The sequence below is a fragment of the Protopterus annectens genome, chromosome 7.part0, assembly GCF_019279795.1.
Source record: "Protopterus annectens isolate FY-2018-M chromosome 7.part0, PAN1.0, whole genome shotgun sequence".
In the NCBI taxonomy this organism is placed as follows: Eukaryota; Metazoa; Chordata; order Ceratodontiformes; family Protopteridae; genus Protopterus; species Protopterus annectens.
This window is the reverse complement of record NC_056739.1, coordinates 795,969,222-795,988,306: the sequence shown is the minus strand read 5'-3', so window position 1 is coordinate 795,988,306 and position 19,085 is coordinate 795,969,222. Positions and strand designations below refer to the sequence as shown.

The following is a 19,085-nucleotide window of genomic DNA, read 5'->3' as shown; positions in this document are numbered from 1 at the left end:
AAAATACTTAAAATGTTAGTAAAATAATTGATAAAATTTATATAAATAAATTCATAATGATAAAATTGATTTTGTTAATAAATATTGCTTAATAAATATTGTAAATAAATATTATAAATAAATATTTAGTATTTAATGATTGTTAACAATTTAATGAACATAATGGGTAAGCTATAATTTTGCAGCTCTTAGTTTTAATACTGGTTTAAGGGAAAGCAGCTCATTGAGTCCTGGACTTTTTCCAGCGTCTAGAATCACTTGCCAATACAATTCTCTGTATTCTATCTGTGTTTCCCACATGCCACCTCTGGGATTAACAGGTATTACATCTAGTACAAAACTCAAAACTTGAAGTACAACATTTCAGTGAGTGTTTATAAAGTGCATTAGTGTCTTTCTTTACCTTCATATCATATAAGTGCTCATATATCCTTTGCTTAAGCTTAATATAAATAATGCCCTTCGTGTCACAGTTTGCAAACGTGTTCAAGTACAATTTCTTTTTTCTAGCTTTCAAGAATATATATTCACTGCATTTTAGGTGAGCACAATACTTGCACCTCCCACATTTAAATTTGTTCACCAGACCTATTCTCCACAATGTTTTTGGTACAAGTAAATTCATTATCAAAGATGTCTTCTAGGTCAGAAATTTTTGAAAAGTTTTTCCATTCCCTCTGAAAGATCTTTCTAATGAAATTTGAATTCCCATCAAATGTGGATATTAAGCCTGGGTCATATTCACCAGTGCCCTTTATAGAACAGTTCTTTCATTCTCGTTGTAATCAGATGTGAATTTTAAAAAACTAGATGTAGTGTTCAAATGTTGTTTGAAATTGTTAAAACTTTCTGCATTACCATTCCAGATGAAGGAATTAATTCAGATTAATAACTGAAATTAATATACATTTTAATAACTAATCTTGTCCCACAACACAGCTCAGTGAATAAATCACCACATATATCTTTTCCACAGACTCCTTCACATCAAAATAAAGAATACCTGCATTTCATCTAGTGCCTAAGAAAAGAAAAGGAACAAGTTAGATAAGTAGTGAAGAGACCTAAGGTTCAAAATGGCAGAAAATACCCTCCTGCCCTCTGTGTCTACAGCTTGAGGCTTATCTGTCAGCAAGGTGGGATGGCCTTATGATCTCTTTGATTAAACAAATCCACACCAGGATGATTTGAAAGGATGTCATTCTACTTCTTCAGAGTTTTGCAAATACATCTGCTTTCTAGGGAGCAGAGGAAGCTGAAATTGGATATTTCCAGGCCTTGCAGATGGCATCCTTAACTACAGATTCAACAGAAAGGATGAGTCCCTCTTCCCCGCATAGCATCTTAAACATTTTTGAAGTAAAGCCAAAGGGGCAATATGACGGTTCACAGAAGACTTCAAGAGCCTGAGATCCTTTCCAAAGCAGAGGTCATTAAGAGCAAAAATCACATTATTCTTAACAGTTTCAGAAAAAAAGGACCTCAAAATCCCTTTTCACAGAGAGATATTTAGGAAAATGGACACTGTTCTTTAATCTAACTTCATTAGGAAGTTGCATGAGCTAACTAACCATTTAAGGTGATAAGTAAATGGCAATTAGGCACTGATGGTCAGATAAAGGGCCCCAGAATATGAACCAGTGCACTGCAGAGGCAATACCTCTATGTAAGAGGCCTAAGACATATGCTGATCTATGCTGCCTAAGGGAGCACTCCACAATCACAATGACAACTCCCACATGTCAAACAGTGGATGCAAGTAGAATAATTAGGCAATCATCATATTTCCATTCAACAAAGGAAAACCTGTGAATATCTCCTCCACTGTAGCCAATGACAATTCCTTGACTCAGGAGAAGTCCAGAAAGAAGCTGGTCAGTGTCATACAGACTCAGCATAGTGGTCAATGCCCGTTTCCTCTTTTGGAGGTGTTTAACTGGATCCATGCCACACTTTGATTACAAGCTTTCAATGGGGATTTACAAACTGAGTTTTGCATGGCGATTCAAAATACAAGTGCTGATGAGCTGAATGGGCCAGTTCAATCACCAGATGTGTCAAAGCAGGAAGCCTAGGAATGACAACTTTAGATGCTTTCCCAAACTAACTGCTGGGATGCATTTCTCCTGCTCCTTTTACTGTCATATGCTGATAGTTACAAGCCTCACGTCTCATCAGTCCTGTAGAACTGACTGACTGCAAGTGTTAGGAGGAAATCACTAGGATGGAGTTTATTAGGTGATCATTAGGTGCACGGCAATCTGATCCCATACCTTTTCTAATGTATTTCCTCCTAACCTTTGCTCATGCAAAGAATCTGCTTTCATGCTTTGCTCAGACCATTTTAAGAGCTGCCATTTTCTGAGCTATGAGGAAGGCCTCATACCTCTTTTAAGTCCTAGAGATGACTGGGATGAAACATCAGAAAATGAGACAGTTTATGATATGAAGCATCTCGCCCAGGCAACATAAACAATACTGGTGTGGGTTGCAGCTTGTGATATAACTATTAATTTAGACACAGAACAAGGGAACTTCCCAACAACATATATCTAGACTGAGAGCTGAATGTGCAAGTGGCATAAAAGATATGTGGAATACAGCAGTTGTGCTTACTCTGCAAGCTGAATTATCATAAAAGAATGTGCAAGCACACATGCACATCTTTGAGAACAAGAAGTAGAGACATTTCAGAATTTTACTGAGACTGGCAGAAGAAACTTGGAAATCCCAAAAAAATATCCATTCCAGAAGGTGACCTCCAAAGTCAGATCTGCAGTTTCCTGGATAGATGTTCTCCATGTCTGGATTTTTTTCCAATGAAAATGAAATTGAAAATCAGGGGTGGCAGCACATTAGTCATTTTCTCTTTTAAGGTCAGTACATTTGTAGGCTGTATTAACAACATTCTTCAAATTCAAAATGATGGGAAGTCAACAAGTTACAGTCTACTGACCCTAATATAAATTCATGCAATTCTTAGGGAATCAATAAGTATAGTCTTACTAGATTCTCTTTATCATTCTGACAACCTTGTCAAAGAGATGTCCTTAGAGAAATGTAGGATGAACAGGTTTCATTGTCTTTGCCAGTCTGCAGTTGGTGACCTTCTCACTTCTCATTCTTGGTGACCCAAAGGTTGCCACCCATCCTGTTATCAGCGGGACACTCAAGGGTTGAGCTGCCATGTCCCATTGTCCGCTGTGCAAAGTAGTAGGACTTGAAAAGTCCTGCTTTTCGATGACACTGAATTGCCATGGAAAAGCTGCAATTACGTCCAGCATTTCCGTGGCAATTCAGTTACATCACCAACTCACACCTGCAGGCAGAGCTATTCTCTGTTAGGTCCAGGTGTTTTAACTTGTGCAGAAATTGGTTGAAATTCATGAAGGAAGTGGGGAATGGGTCTGAAGAAGCCTATGAAGATCACAGCTGTAGAGCAGTTATTAGTGCTTCTACAGCCACTAAAGAAAGGCAGAGATTATTTTTTCTTCCTAACAGCTGAGCCAGTCATCTATTCATCCAGCCATCCATACATTCATCTATCAATCCAGCCAGCCAGCCATTAATCAATCTGTCCAGCCATTCATCCATCCAGCTAGCTACTCCCACCAGTGAGCTACCCACTCCAGCAGCCAGCCAGCTAGCTATTCCAGCCAGCCACTCCAGCAGCCAGCCAGCCACTCCAACAGCCAGCCAGCTAGTAACTTCCAGCAGTCAGCTACCCAGCCACTCCAGCAGCCAACCAGCCAGCTAGCTATCCTCTCCAGCAGCTAACCAGCTATTGTACCCATAACAATATCTCCTTCACCACTCCTGTGGTGACATCATGGTAGGGTGTGTGGCTAGTGTCATACTGGCCGCAACCCCATGTCCCATTTTGTCCGCTTAAAAGGTAGCAATCCTACATGACCCCAAGCAATTAAAAGGGAAATAGGAAGTGAAAGAAAATACAAGTTATGTACTCACCATAACATTCCATGTTTGTTGTCCTTGATCTCGCCTTCCTTCTTGTTGGTTGGGTTCGTAGCCGATCATCGGCTTAGACTCGGCTGCATTCTAAACTCGAGAGCTTCCACTGGCTTGAGGCTAGACCCTATCCCATCATGCATAGCGAAAGTTACCCAGATCTCATTTGTGATAACCCATAACACTAGACTACAATATGCAGAAATATAAACTACAGGCATATAAAAATATGTATGTATATATACATACATATATAAAAATCCCACCAAGCCATAAGAAGAACTCTTAGTCTACCCAACTCATAAGGCAGGAAGGAAATCAAGGCCTATATACCGAAAAGATGGATAATTCCTCTCAATCCTCCAGGAGGGGGAAGGAGGGTGGGATGAAAGAAGGAAGGTGAGATCAGGGACAACAAACATGGAACGTTATGGTGATTTCATAACTTCTTTATGTTATGTTGTCCCTATCTCACCTTCCTTCTTGTTGGTTGGGACCATGTCCCCAGCACCATCTTCTTGGATGGCTCAATGGAATAGACTCGTCTGAACCGTGGAACCAAAGGATGCCCTGTTCCGAGAGGTCACATCTACTTTATAATGAGTGATGAAGATATGAGGATTAACCCATGTAGCTGCCGCACAAATTGAGTCTAAAAGCAGCCTGGCCTGAAAGGCAGTAGAGGTAAAGGCCCTAGTTGAGTGTCCTTGAATCTTTCCTGGCAGCTGTTTGTTCTGTGAGTTACAGACTTAAGTGATGGTGTCTGCAAGCCATTTCGATAAAGTTACTTTTGAGACTGAAGCTCCTTTTCTATTCTCGGCAAAAGATACAAACAATTGGTCAGAGTTTCCAAATTCCTGCGTTTTGTGCAAGTAAAAACTTAACTGTCTATGAACATCCAGTTGGTGGAGTTTATTCTCTGCTTTGTTGCCATGATCTGGGAAGAACATAGGTAGTTCTATTGACTGGTTCAGATTGAACTCTGAGCAAACTGTTGGTAGGAAGGAAGGGTTGGTTCTGAGAGAAACCCTATCTTTGTGGAAAATTAAATAAGGGGGATGAATGGCTAGAGCTTGTAAATCTGATAACCTCCAAGCTGAGGTAATGGAGGTCAAGAAAATAGTTTTCAAGTCAAAAATTTAAGAGAACACGTATTAGCCAGTTCGAACGGAGGAAGAATCAAGGTAGCTAGGACTAAATTTAGATCCCAAGGAGGAAGTGGTTCTTTTATTGGGGGGGTCTCAAAAGGATAATACCCTTTAGAAAAGCTTTGCATAGTGTGTGGGACATAACGTTGGAACCCATTTCTCCCACATGAAAGTTGGAAATAGCAGCCAGGTGAACTCGGATAGTTTCTGCTGCTGCTCCTTGGTTAAAGGTTTCAGCGAGAAATTCGAGGATCTTTGAAACAGGTGCAGTAAAAGGATCAATACTATTTTTGACAGCCCAACAAGAGAACCCAAATCCATTTGCTAGTATACAGTTTTCTTGTGGAGGATTTGTGAGAGGAAATTAGAATGTGTTGTACTGCAGGGGAGATGTCAGGAATTCTGGCTAAGACGGGAAATGGAGGAACCAAGCTGTCAGCTTGACTGTCTGTAAGGAAGGGTTAAGTGTGACTGACTGATGCACCAGGAGATCTGGAACTGGGTCCAGGATCTGAGGCTCCTCCTGAAGATAGGGCCATAGAAACTGGAACAAGATTTGACGAGGCCAGTAAGGGTCAATAAGTATTAGCTTGCAACCTAATGATTTTGCTTTCTGAAGAACCTTGGGTATCAGAGGGAACAGGGGAAAGACATACAGAAATCCCGGGGACCAACCGTGAACAAGTGCATTCCTGGATGATTGTCATGATGGTGGGGACTAGGGCGAAATAGCTGCTGCATTTGGCATTGATGGAGGTGGCAAAAAGGTCACAGCAAGGCTGGCCCCAGCTGCGAAAAATCTGGTTCGCAATATCCAGCTTCAGGGACCACTCGTGAGGCATGAGGATAGCCCTGCTTAGCTTGTCCGCTCTCACATTGGATTTCCCGGGAATGTGCATTGCATCAGAAAATGTTGGGAAGACATTGCCCATCACCACACTCTTACAGCCTTTCGACACAAGGGTTAGGATCTGGTTCCTCCTTGCTTGTTGATATACCCATACTGTGACACCCGCGCCCTGGCCCAGCAATCAAGGAGCCTCAATCCTCACCATTAACACCAGGGAGGGCATCTCATATAAAAGGAAAGGATAACAAATACACAGAGTAAAGTACAATTTCCCTTAAGTGCACACAGAGATCACAGTCAGTCTGGGGCTGGTTGTTCCCTTGTCCCCAGGTGCCCAATAAGACTCTCCATTGGCACAGCTATAGGGTCCAGATCTCAGCCTAGCTGACAAGCTAACCTCCAGTACCCTCTCTGTCCAACCAGTTCTTTGTGTCCCAGCCCAAGCAGCTGACACACCATACACTTTGAGATAAGTATTTATACAACTTCACAGACACTCCTGGGAAAGGCTGACACAGATTCTACAGCTGTGCCCCTATACCCAGACTATGCGGTAGTAATTACTGCCACCACCACCTAATATTTATCAGCTACTCAAAGGCCCTTAAAAGGGTGTCCAATTATTACTGTGCAATATTATTATCCAATAGTAGTGGAACTTAAGCAATCTTAAGGCTTTGGAAGGACTTGTTACAGGATCACTTATAAGCGTGCAGTGTACTCTAGAGATTACTTATCTCTACACAAACCAGCCACAGGTAAAAGGTTTTTAAAATATTTAATAATAAATACTAAACCTAATCTTCATAGTCCTAGCTATTTCTAAAAGAAAATATTCTTCTAAGATAACTTACTTACATAGAGCAAGGCAGTGATGAGATGAATATCAAGACAAAAATGCTTCACAATCACTGGTTCTCACTGTTTAAATTGAAACTCCAGTTTTGATAAACATTACATCATCTTTTTTCACCTTTCCTGGAGTTCTGAGGCTACACATTAACTACATTTACATTCTTTTACACTTAGAGCAATAAAGGACATTCCACATGTAAATTCTGGTTATTAACTTTAGCGTTAAAACAATAGGCAAGGTGCTTACTCCAGACTCATCGACTCCAAATTCTAACTTCAAAGGACATACAAAACATAATTTTAATTTCAAAGAACATTTGAAATGATTGGCTTAGTTTTCCTTACAGCAGATGGCGATGTTGCTACAACAGAAGAAAGACAGCACCAAAAACTGTTCCCAGAACAAACCACGATCCACGAATATGTCACAAAGAACTTCTTTTATTGAAACACAAAATGAAGGTTGAGCGCTTTCATCTACCCAATGTAGATTTCATCAGAACACTGAATATATCAAACCTTGTCTCTTAAATACTTTAAAATTCCCGCCTAAAACACCACCTGACCAGTTAAACTACCATTAAGTTTTAAAGACATAAGAACATAGATTTGGTAAAACCTATATAAACAGCCTTCTAAATATTAACTTAATGTTAACTTAACTCAGTGTTCTGATGAAATCTACATTGGGTAGATGAAAGCGCTCAACCTTCGTTTTGTATTTCAATAAAAGAAGTTCTTTGTGACATATTCGTGGATCGTGGTTTGTTCTGGGAACAGTTTTTGGTGCTTTCTTCTAGTGTTGAGTTCCTTGAACCTTCGTTGTTGGATGTTGCTACAATCTTGAAGTTCACATTTTACAGTGTTTTCTTTACATTTATGACAAAAGCCTGTATTTTACATTAATATTTACAAATGCCAGAATTATGTATCAAATTCTATTTGACTAGGCTGGCAGCCTTCACCCTTCTCTACCAGTCTTCACATCTCTCCCCCCTGTGGAACTCAAGCTAGTTTTTCAAGTGCCCCTTGAGAAATGCCACTTGAGAGGGTTAGGTCTATCTGAGAGTACCTCACCCCATTCCCTGTCTTGAGAGCTCATCTGTATTGGCATTGCTACTCCCACTGCAGTGCTGCACTGACATATATGCTTGCAACCCCAGGCTCCATCTTAGCAACTTGGCATTTTGCTGGCTAGCTCTGTTTAACCATATTAGGGGCTTGTGATCTCCCATTACAGTTAATTTTCTTCCATACAGATAGGGCTGAAGTTTCTGCAGTGCCCACACTATGGCTAGACATACCTTTTCTACAGCTGCATAGCATTCCTCCCTGGGTTACAGACTACGACTGAGATAAACCACTGGGTGCTCTTTTTCCTCTGAAGAAATCTGACTAAGTACAGCCCCCACCCCATGGTTCGAAGCATCCACTTGCACAACAAATTCTTTGCTGTATTCTGGACTGGCTAACACAGGGAGTCTTCCCAAAGCTTTTTTAAGCTTCTGAAATGCCTGCTCACATGCTGTGGTCCACACTACCTTATCTGGCCTGTTCTTCCTTATCAGGTCTGTGAGGGGGGCAGCTATGGTACTATAACTAGGGACGAACTTTCTGTAGTACCCTCTTGTACATAAAAATGTCCTCACCTGCTTTTTAGTAACAGGTGCAGGCCACACCAGAATGGCTTCCACTTTGGCAGGTTCTGGTCTTATCTTACCACTCCCCACTCTATGTCCTAGGTAGGAGACCTCTGTCATACCCACCTGGAATTTCCTTGGCTTAATGGTCAACCCTGCCCTCTGTAGTCTGCCCAGCACCTCCCTGACATGCTGAAGGTGCTCTGGCCAGGAATGGTTGTAGATGGCAATATCAACTAAGTAAGCAAGGGCAAACCCTCCTGCTCCTACTAGGATATTATCTACCAGACTCTGGAAAGTAGCTGGGGCATTCTTCTTCCCAAAGGGCATCTTTGTGAACTCGTACAAGCCAAAAGGAGTCACAAAGGCTGACTCCTCTCTAGCACTGGGTGTCAAGAGCACCTGCCAGTAACTCTTGGTAAGATCAATGGTTGTAATATACTTGGCCTCACCCAGTTGCTCTATGGCCTCATCTGTCCTAGGCATGGGATAAGCATCCAACTCTGTGTGACTAATTTCCTGTAGTCCATACAGAACCTGGTGCTGCCATCCTTTTTTGGCACCAGCACTACTGGGGAGGCCGAGGGACTGTTGGACTCTTGAATCACCCCTAGTTCCAACATCTCCTGTACCTCCTCCCTCAGAGTCTGTCTGACTCTCTCAGGCACCCTATAAGGGGCCTGCCTAATAGGCTTTTGGGGTCCTGTATCCACCTGGTGCTGCACCAGGTAAGTGCACCCTGGTTTCCCAGTGAACAAGTCCCTAAATTCCTGCAACACTGCTCGGATTTCTCAAACCTCGGTAGGAAATAGCTGCTGGGATATTGGTACCCCTTCCATTGAGGTGTCAGCCCGAGCTTCACTGAGGAGATCAGTCCCCAGATCTCCCTCAGACTCCTCCTGCAAACCACTGCAAATGCTCAGCACAAGGGCCTCCCTATCATGGCATGGTTTCATCATGTTAACATGGTACAATTTGGGCCTTGCCATCTGCCTAGCAGTTCCACCGTGTAGTTAACATCACTTACCTTTCTTAACACCTTGTAGGGACCCCCGCCCCAAGCTGCCTGCAGCTTGTTATGTCTGACAGGAATGAAAACCATTACCTGCTGCCCCACAGCATACTCTCTAGCTCGAGCATTCCTGTCATACCACATCTTTTTCTGTTGTTGGGCTTCTGCCAGGTTCTCGGCTTCTGCCAGGTTCTCTTGGGCCAAGCCCATGAGTTCCCTGAGCCTTGTCCTGAGGTTTAGGACATATGGCACAACAGACTCCTTGTGAGACTCACACTCACCTTCCCACTCATCTCAAATTAAATCTAGAGGTCCCCTCACCCCATGACCATACAGCAATTCAAAGGGTGAAAAAACTGTGGATGCCTGGGGAACCACTCTGTAAGCAAACAGATGGGGCAAATATTTGTCCCACTCCCTCTTAAACTGATCTGCAAATGTCCGTAGCATGGACTTGATTATAGAGTTTAACATCTCAACAAGGCCATAAGTCTGGGGATGGTAGGGGTGGTCTTCATGCTCTTCACCCCACAGGACTTCACAGACAAGCCAGCAGGTCTGACATGAAATCAGCACCTCTGTCAGACAGTATTTCTTTTGGGAAACCCACCTTGCTGAAAATCTCTAACAAAGCATTTATCCCATTCTCTGCCTCAATGGAGGACAAAGCCACTGCCTCAGGGTATCGTCTAGCATAATCCACTACCACTAGGATATACTTTTTCCCTGTGGAACTTGGGGTACTCGGAGGACCCACAATATACATAGCTACCCTCTAAAATGGCTCCTCAATCACAGGCAAAGGCATCAAAGGAGCCCTCACCTTGTCTCCTGCCTTGCCTACCTTTTGGCACTGCTCACAGGTCCTGCAGTATCCTGTTACATTTCTGGAAATTCCAGACCAATAAGTTCTGCATAATACGCCTCTCTGTAAGTTTTATGCCCATATGACTTGCAAAGGGAATATCATGGGCTATGGCTAGAAGCGCCAGACGGTAGGGCTATAGGCACTACCAACTGCTGTACTCTCTCTCCTTCTAGCCCTCCCTCAGGGGTCCACTCTCTGTAGAGTAACTCTTTGTCCCAGTATACAGATTCCCCCTTCCCTTGAGAATCAGGTGCCTCCCTAGCTACCTGCCTCAGGCCTTGCAATCTAGGGTCTGAGAGCTGAGCCTGTCTCAACTCTCTCCTTGTAACCCTTTCCAACCCCCTCTTCCACAAGAAGTCTGGCATCCTCTGACAGTGGTGCCTCACTGTCAGCCTCGGTACTACTACTCATCTCTACCTTTGCAGTCACTCTGTCCAAGGGAACATCAGTACCCACAAGCAGCTGTGGCTCACATTCAGTCTCACTGCTACAGAGTAGCTCCCTCCCTGAAGTAACCACCTCAGCAGTTCTGGCTGCAAGTATGCAGTCTTTCTGGGTCTCCCCCAGGCGACCAGATCCACATGCTTGTTTCCTAGCCTCACTGCGTGTAACTGCATAAGTACATGGTACTGCCTCATCCAAATCCTTCCCTCTCAGGACAGCTGCAGGATGGTAGTTTAGTACCCTTGTTGTCTCAAGACAACCTACTATTGGCATTTTGTCTTTTCCACTTACTGGCACCCTCACCTTTGGTTTCCTACCTTACCTTCATGGACATCTGTATGCAACATGGCCCCAATGGTTGCATTCAAAACATTTAACCCTAGCTCCTGGACATGTACCTGGATTAGTGGCTTCCCCTGCTACTGGCAGATTCTGTTGTGGCAGTCTGTGCTGCCCACCATGGGTTCCTTTAGACCCATGAGCAGTGCTGGGGGTTCCCTTCCTGTGCAGGGCTGCCCTGCTGGCCAGGTATACGTCTCCCTTCTTCCCCAACTCATCTGAAGTAGCACATTGTCTATCAGCTAATCGGATCCTCATGTCCTCAGGCAATGTGCTAAGGGCTTGTTCCCTCACCAAAAGGTCTGCCAGCGATTCATAAGTGGTGACCTGACATCCACTCACCTAGCTATGAAAACAAGTGCTCAGTTCAGCAACATATTCACACACACTTTCATCTGCCTTGCATCTATGCTCACGAAACCTTTTCCTATACATTTTAGGTGTTAGCTTAAAACATTCTAAAAGACATTTTTTTTACAGCGGTATAATCAAAACAGACAGAGTCAGTCATTTTTGATAAAAAAGTTACAGCTTTCCCATGGAGTAAGGCGGTCAGGAACCGTACCCAGAGCCTTTGGTCAATACTATATTGTTTGCATACCCTCTCAAACATATGAATGAAACTATCAAAATTATCCCCCTCTTTAAACTGCGGAAGACATGTACTGACCTGTTGTGCTTCTGGGGTCCAGTTACTCCCTTCCCCATTACCTCCAAGACTCTGGCGAAGAGTCAGCATTTCCCTCTCATGCCTCCCTCTAATTTAACACCCTTTAAAAGCTTACAAAGCCCGACCAATGGAGCTCCAATACTAACAAGAAAATAAATGGAGCAATTTAACTTTAGATGCATGGTAGCACCCATGAAATAATTGTTTAAATACAAACCATTATTAAAGACTACAAAAGATACATGTAATTAAACAACAATAACAAAACTTCATTTCTATATATTTAAGAAATGAACTATTAACCACTAATATATATGAATATTTTAAAATAACTGTAATTAATAAATTCACCGCCAAATATAAAGATTAATTCAAATTGAACCCTTGGAAATAAGTCAATAATTGTAGCTCCAGAATTCAGGTACATATCTAAATTTAATAGAATGTAACCAAATTTCCAGGTTTGAACGAAATAAATTTAATCCGAATGTGAACCCTGGATTTCTGGAGAAAGTAACATAGAAATGGAGGAATTTTGCTTCCAAGTGTTTGAATGTAAAAAATAGGACTTCCAAAAGGGTATGGGAAAGTGCTCCTGTTTGGCATCATGGAGTTCTTAAAAATGATGCAAGGAAGCAGGCCCGGACTGTCACGATTGAACCTTTGGCTCACTGACGTTGAGAGACCAGAAGCAGTGTACTTGACCTGCTCAGCCTGTCGGATGAGCTTGGATGACCCAGGATGTGGTGCTATGAAAAGACCTGATTCGATGCAAATTCTTGGCTCTGCATAGTTGATAGGACTTGGTTCCCTTGTTATGACCAGACTTACCAACATGTTGTCCGCTGAACTGCAAATCCCTAGAGATGGAAGGAGCAATATGAAGCTAGAAACATGGCCTAACTCTAGAACATTGATGTGCAGATTGTACTCAAATTGGCCTAAATTGGACTGTCTGTCAGAAAGATGCCCCAACCTATCAGAATCGTCCGTGGTCACGTAACTTTGATAAAGTCAAAAGTACTGAAAGGTTTGCTATAGAGCCACCAGTTTAGATCTGTTTTGCAGTCTTTTATGAGAATCTTTGTTAGAGGTAGTTGTTGAAATGACCATTGGCAAATAGTAGCCATTGTAGAACTCTCATGTGCAAGCCTTCCAAAGTGAATAAGGGAGCTGACATGAGGCAACCTTCAGTAAAAGTTTTGCGGAGATTTCTGACAAGAGGAGTTCCAGTGAGTCTGAGATAATATCCTTTCGGGGAAGCCTAAGAATTAATGGTCGGATTTTCTGCTCCTATGAACAAGATAGTGATGGCTGAATAAGGATTTTCGATTTCGGAGATCCCTAGGTTACACTAGTTGAAGATGTCTCTGGCCTGCATAGTTTTCTGTTGGTGGCTGAAAGGAGCCATGTCAGATTTGGAAACCTGGAAATTGATTACTCAAGTGAAGCTACCACTGCCATGCATTTGGTGAAGACCCTGGGGGCTGAGGTCAGACCAAAGGGCAGGGCTTGAAATTAATGACTGGCTACAGCCATTTCAAATGATCTCTGGATGCCCTGGCCATTTTGATGTGGTAGTATGCATCCTCAGATCTATTGAGTCACTTTGGTCCTTCTGTAAGGAATGGAGGATCGATAAAAGGACCATTAATTTTCTTTCTTGATGAAGTATTGAGGTAGCTTAGGTCAAGAATGGGCCTCCAGTCCCATGTTTTTTGGAAACTAAAAACCTTGAGTAAGTCGAATCCTTGCTGGTCCGCTTGGGACATTCCTGATAATTTTTTAGAAGCTTTAAATTTCTAAGCGGTGCTCTTTCATTGAAAACGTACATCTGGGAGTATTTATATTGGAATGGGAGGGATTAGGGTATGTTGTAACCTCTGGTAAATAGCTTTTACCCTTGTCTGTAGGTGATTTTGCGTTTTGATGGTATAAAGCTAACTCCACTCCTCCAACAGAAGTGGGCCTCCTTCTCAGGAGTGCTGGAAAGGTTTACCAGGGAGTTTCCCTGTCACCTTGATTAGAAAGTCTGCCGTGTGCGTCTTCCACCTTGTTAAACTCTGCCTCTAGAAGGCATCACCCTGTGTGCCTTGGAAAGATCTAAGTTTTAACCACATTTCCACCGTTGCCCATTAGTTCAGGATGGTTGGCGTGGAAAAACGGACTCATGCAGACAGAGTCTTTCCTCATGTTTCACCGGGTAAGGGTCTCCTTTATTTGGGGCCAAAAAGAGTGGAGCAAGGGTAAAGAAGGAAACTTGAAGGCCAGGTATGGGTTCATTATCCAGGATTGTCTACGAAAGCAATCGCTGAAGCTGTTGCCCTTTTCGAACCAAAACGCGATTAATCAGCCTCATGGGGAATCATGATGTTAGGGTATTAAGTTGCTGTCACTTTCTCTGAGACAGCTGCATCTGTAGCACCCTGGAGGGTATCTCCCAACTCTTTGACTAGATCCCTCTGCAGCGTGTAAAATGGGTCAAATAGTTCAGGGACATGGAAAAAGCCGCTGAACTAAAAATCGCTTCCCATATCTATCCATCGTCCTAGAATCTTTATTAGGCGGATGGACAGAGAAAGACTCCGACATCTCCTTTTCGGGCTGCAGCCACCATAGCGTCTACTGGAACTCCTTTTGTAAGGTAGGACTTATCCTGAGGTGCTGTGATGTACTTGTTGGTTTCTTGGACAGGTTCCACTGTGTCAGGAGTCTCCCACGCCCTTGAGCAATAAGTTCCATTAATTCGAAGGAGTGACCCAGGAGGAGGAAGGGCGAGCACCAAATGCCTTCAGCAGAACTGACTCATCCTCAGAAGGGGAAGGGACTGCCAGTCACCTCTCTGTTTCAGGATCTCCAAAATGTCTGAAAAGAGACATCTTCTGAAGGTGACTTAGGGGACCCTTCTGACTCATCTAAGTCAGTATCAGATGTCAAGGATTCTTTTGGAGAATCCAAGTGTCTCCTCTTACACAGTCTCTTCCTAGGGACTTCCTGGGAGCATCCAAGAAGCCTCGAGGAAGAGGGGCACCCTCCAGGGTGGCTGAGACACTGGTGCCCGGCTTGGATGTGGCCTGGTGCAGATGAAGACAAAGGCCCTTTATGGGGAGGAGAAAATGCTTCCACTGATGTGGTTGTCTGGGGAGACAACACCCTCCTCATCAGGTCGAAGCCCCGGGTCCCGCATCAAGAGTCCCCGGTTCAAGAAATGGGAAGAATCCCGACACAGGCACAAAGGGATCGACCCGAGGCGCAATCGATCCGTGCGAGGCCCGAGGAGAGTCGGAACCCACGTCGGTTCGACCCCGGCCCCGGAACCAAGAACAGACGTCGGCTCGAGACTCCGGTACCAGGTCCGGAGTCGGTGAGGAACAGACCGAGAAAGGCGGTTCTGGACCGAGGGCTCCACAATCAGTAGATCAGCCTCTTCCGGCTCCAAAAACTGAATCGGTCTCGGAGGAGGAATGGATGGAGATACAGGAAGGCCTTCAAGTTTCGACACCAACTGGGTGGAAACCGAAATAAGTTTAGAAAGGCGAATGCTCCACAACTTCTGCACCACATCCACATCGACATCCCAAGTTTAGGAAGAACGGGTAAGGAACCGAAGGCGGAGCCGACCTCATATGCGAAGGAGGAGCTCCATCACCGGTTCCAAGACTCGAGGCTCAGGAACCGACACCAGTTGAACACTCGGCCCCAAATCTGTGGAACCGGTGATCTAACTTTGAAGAAGAGCTCGGAGCCGATGACTTGGCTCCGGCGTTCGATTCCTTGAGGACTTGATGCCTGGTCAGAAGCATCCAAAGCCTCCTGGAAAGCTGGTTTCAAAAGACCTCTGTCCATCGTTTCCTGCGCCTATCTGTCATGACCCTCCCACTAAAGAGTGACAGATGGAGCAATCAAGACCAAACATTTCATTTGTACATAGTGATCTCTGTAATACTGTTAGTTCTATTTCTAGTTGTGACCGTTTGAATATAATTAACTTGTCAGATTGTGTGCTAACTGAAAATATGATTAATGTTTTACATATGGGTACAAATTTCATTCCCACACACATTACTACACTAGCGGAGGTTCTGTTGGAGGTTAAGGCCTTCTGCAGAAAATTGTATTTAAAAGTTCATTTTCATAGACGGTCATTAGATACTGGTTATAATACAAGTCATGATGACATTCCTGATGTTGCCAATGATTCACTTTTGGATAGTTCTCTAATGGATATTTCTATCCATGAAAATGAATTATTTGATATTTATGATGATGTTGAATGTATTGAACAAAATGTTAACAAGACCGATAGGGGATTTGAATACAATACAGGGTATGGTAAACTTACTATTCCCAAGATCCCATGTGCTAGTAATTTTAATCCTGTTAAAAACAATTCCTGCATAAGTTTTTTTGAGAAGGCTTTATATAAGCAAGTTAAGGATGAATATTTTTCATTTAAAAAACATAGAAAATGTTATAATTTAAAAAAGGATGAATGGCAAGCATTATGTAAGCTCAGACAAATGAGTGACAAATATGTATTTCTGGAATCAGATAAAGGTGGCAATTGGGTTGTTTTTGATAGGAATAGATACAATTCCATAGCTCTTGAATTACTTTCAAATAATAGGGTTTATATGTCTTTATCTGTGAATCCTATGGTTGAGTTTAATAACAAACTTTTGGAACTACTAGAAAAAGGTGAAAGGCTTGGTTTCTTCTCCCACAGTGATGTTAAGAAATTGTATATCAAAAGTCCAAATGATGCCAGATTTTTTATTTTGCCAAAAATACATAAAGATCTAACCAATCCACCTGGACGTCCAATAGTTTCAGGAAAAGGGGCCTTCTCACAAAATGTGGGTATATTGTTGGATTCTATACTAAAAGAATATTTAGTGAGAATTCCTTCCCATGTAAAGAACACAAAAGAAGTGTGTGATAGCTTTAGAGGAAAGACATGGCATGACAATTACTATTGGGCCAGTGTGGATGTGGCTTCATTATACACGTCCATTTCTACGAAATGGGGTTTAGAGGCTATTTATTCTTTTATGGGGGAAGGACCAAAAACCCACTTTATCATCTTATTGGTGGAATTTTGTCTTACTCATAATGTGTTTGAATTTAATAAAAAATATTACTTACAAAAAGAGGGAACGGCTATGGGTGCCAGCTTTGCACCGTCCTATGCCATTCTATTCATGGGTTATTTTGAAAATTTATTCATTTATACAACAAAGTTTTTTCAAAATAAAGTTTTGATTTACAAGAGATTCATAGATGATCTTTTGTTCTTGTGCAGGGGCAGCCCAGGAGATTTTGATGAATTTATTACGGGTTTGAAATCGAATCCATGTGGACTAGATTTTACATATCAGACTAATGTTAAAAATATGGATTTTTTGGATGTACATTTTTATATTAGCACAAAGGGTACAATAGAACATAAACCATTTCATAAAAAGACAGCTGTTCATAATTTTTTTGCATGCAAATAGTATGCATAGCCATTCCTTAATTGAGTCTTTGCCTTTTGGCGAATTCAGACGTATTGCTTCAAATACATCTGAGAATGTAAATGTCCAAAGGGAATTTGACATTATTTGTAGAAAATTGATGAACAGAGGTTATTCCAGGAATATTGTTTATTCATACAGAACCAAAGTGGAGGAAATGTTAAATTTGAATGAACAGGGAATTACAGTTAAAAACAGGAGGAGATTTGTGAACAATTCAATTTTATTTAAAGAAAAAAATCCTGTGGTGATGGATAAAATATTTTTTGTAAACAAATTCTCTCCTTTCTCTTCAGTTTTGAAGAAAATTGTTCTAAATATGTGGCCTATTATAACTAGTGATGAATTTTTAGGGAACATTGTTCCTCATAACATTGTTTTCTCTCATACAAGATGTAAAAATCTGAAAGAATTAATTAGAAGTAAGGGTAAGAAGGATAGGGTATCAAATGCAGGCTCTTTTGCTTGCAAGAAATGTAAAAGTTGTGACAAAATTATTAATTTAGACGGTCATAATATCAATGGGGTTACATATCATGCCTTAGATCATTTTGACTGTAACTCTTCAGGGGTGATATATATCATTGGATGTAATTGTATAGAACAAAAATGGTATATAGGACAAACAAAACGCAGGGTTAAGTTAAGAATTTTGGAACATCTGGGGGATATTAGGAACAACAGACTTGATAGTCCAGTTGCTTGCCACTTCCATCATTTTCATGGGGGGGATCATTCTGGTTTCAAATTTAGTATTTTGGCAAAACCATGGGGAATGGGTGAAAGTAATATTAATTTTCAGAATAAATTATTGAATATGGAATCTAGGTTTATTGTAAATTATGGAACATTATTTCCCAATGGTATGAATTTAGAAGTATAATATATTAAATATTTATTTTGCAGAGTGTATATTTATTATATATTAACATATATATATATATATATATATATATATATATATATATATATATATATATATATGAGTTTATATGTATGTATATTTCTTTAATCAGTGAAGTATTTATTTTTGATTGATTGATTGTTTAATTGACATGATTGATTGTGTGGGGTGTGTATTTATACTGGTTTGTACTTTACAACATTGTTCCATGTGAAGGCGAAGGCCGAGGTACCAGAATCCAGTAAAGAAATTATTTCTTATCCAGTTTGTGCTGCTTCTTTTGTTTTTTGTGGAAACTTCGTTTGGATTTTTGGATCCAGTAGTGTGTTTTTCTCCAATTGAAGTCTCTTTAGCTCCAGCTGGATTTTTAAGTCCACTACAGAAAGGTTGAGCTGTCCATTCTCTGAGGATATTGTATCTCCACTGCTGGTCTGCTTGTCCTCCTGTGACTGTTTTCTGATGCAGCCGTAAACAAGGCTGCAATCAGGTCTGCCTTAGGTTTCCATGCACCAGTCCCCTAGCCTGGCACATCTCCACCAGCTGGCTCCTTGTCAGCTTTCCATACTCCTCTGCTGACATGCTGCCTGCTCACCCTGACTAACTAAGCTAACAAAAGAAATAAAACAATTGTGATCTGAACTCTTTTGAGTATTCACTGCGTGGCTGATTTAGAGTACAAAACACCTTCAGAGATCACTGTACATAAGCTACAGGATTCACTCTACCCACATCACTACAACCAATTAGTATTTGCCAACTAATTAATATGTGATGTGGATATCCACCACCACCACAAATGCGAAGTGGATCCCACCACTGCAAACAACATGTGATGCTCACGCCCTGGCCCAGCAATCAAGGAGCCTCAAT

At 41.9% G+C, this 19,085-nt stretch overlaps 1 protein-coding gene across 1 annotated transcript in view; it reads right to left on the bottom strand.

The window, feature by feature from the left end:
- DNAH2 (dynein axonemal heavy chain 2) overlaps positions 1-19,085 on the bottom strand; it is a 6,636,854-nt gene that overhangs the window by 1,141,091 nt on the left and 5,476,678 nt on the right. The window lies entirely within an intron of this gene.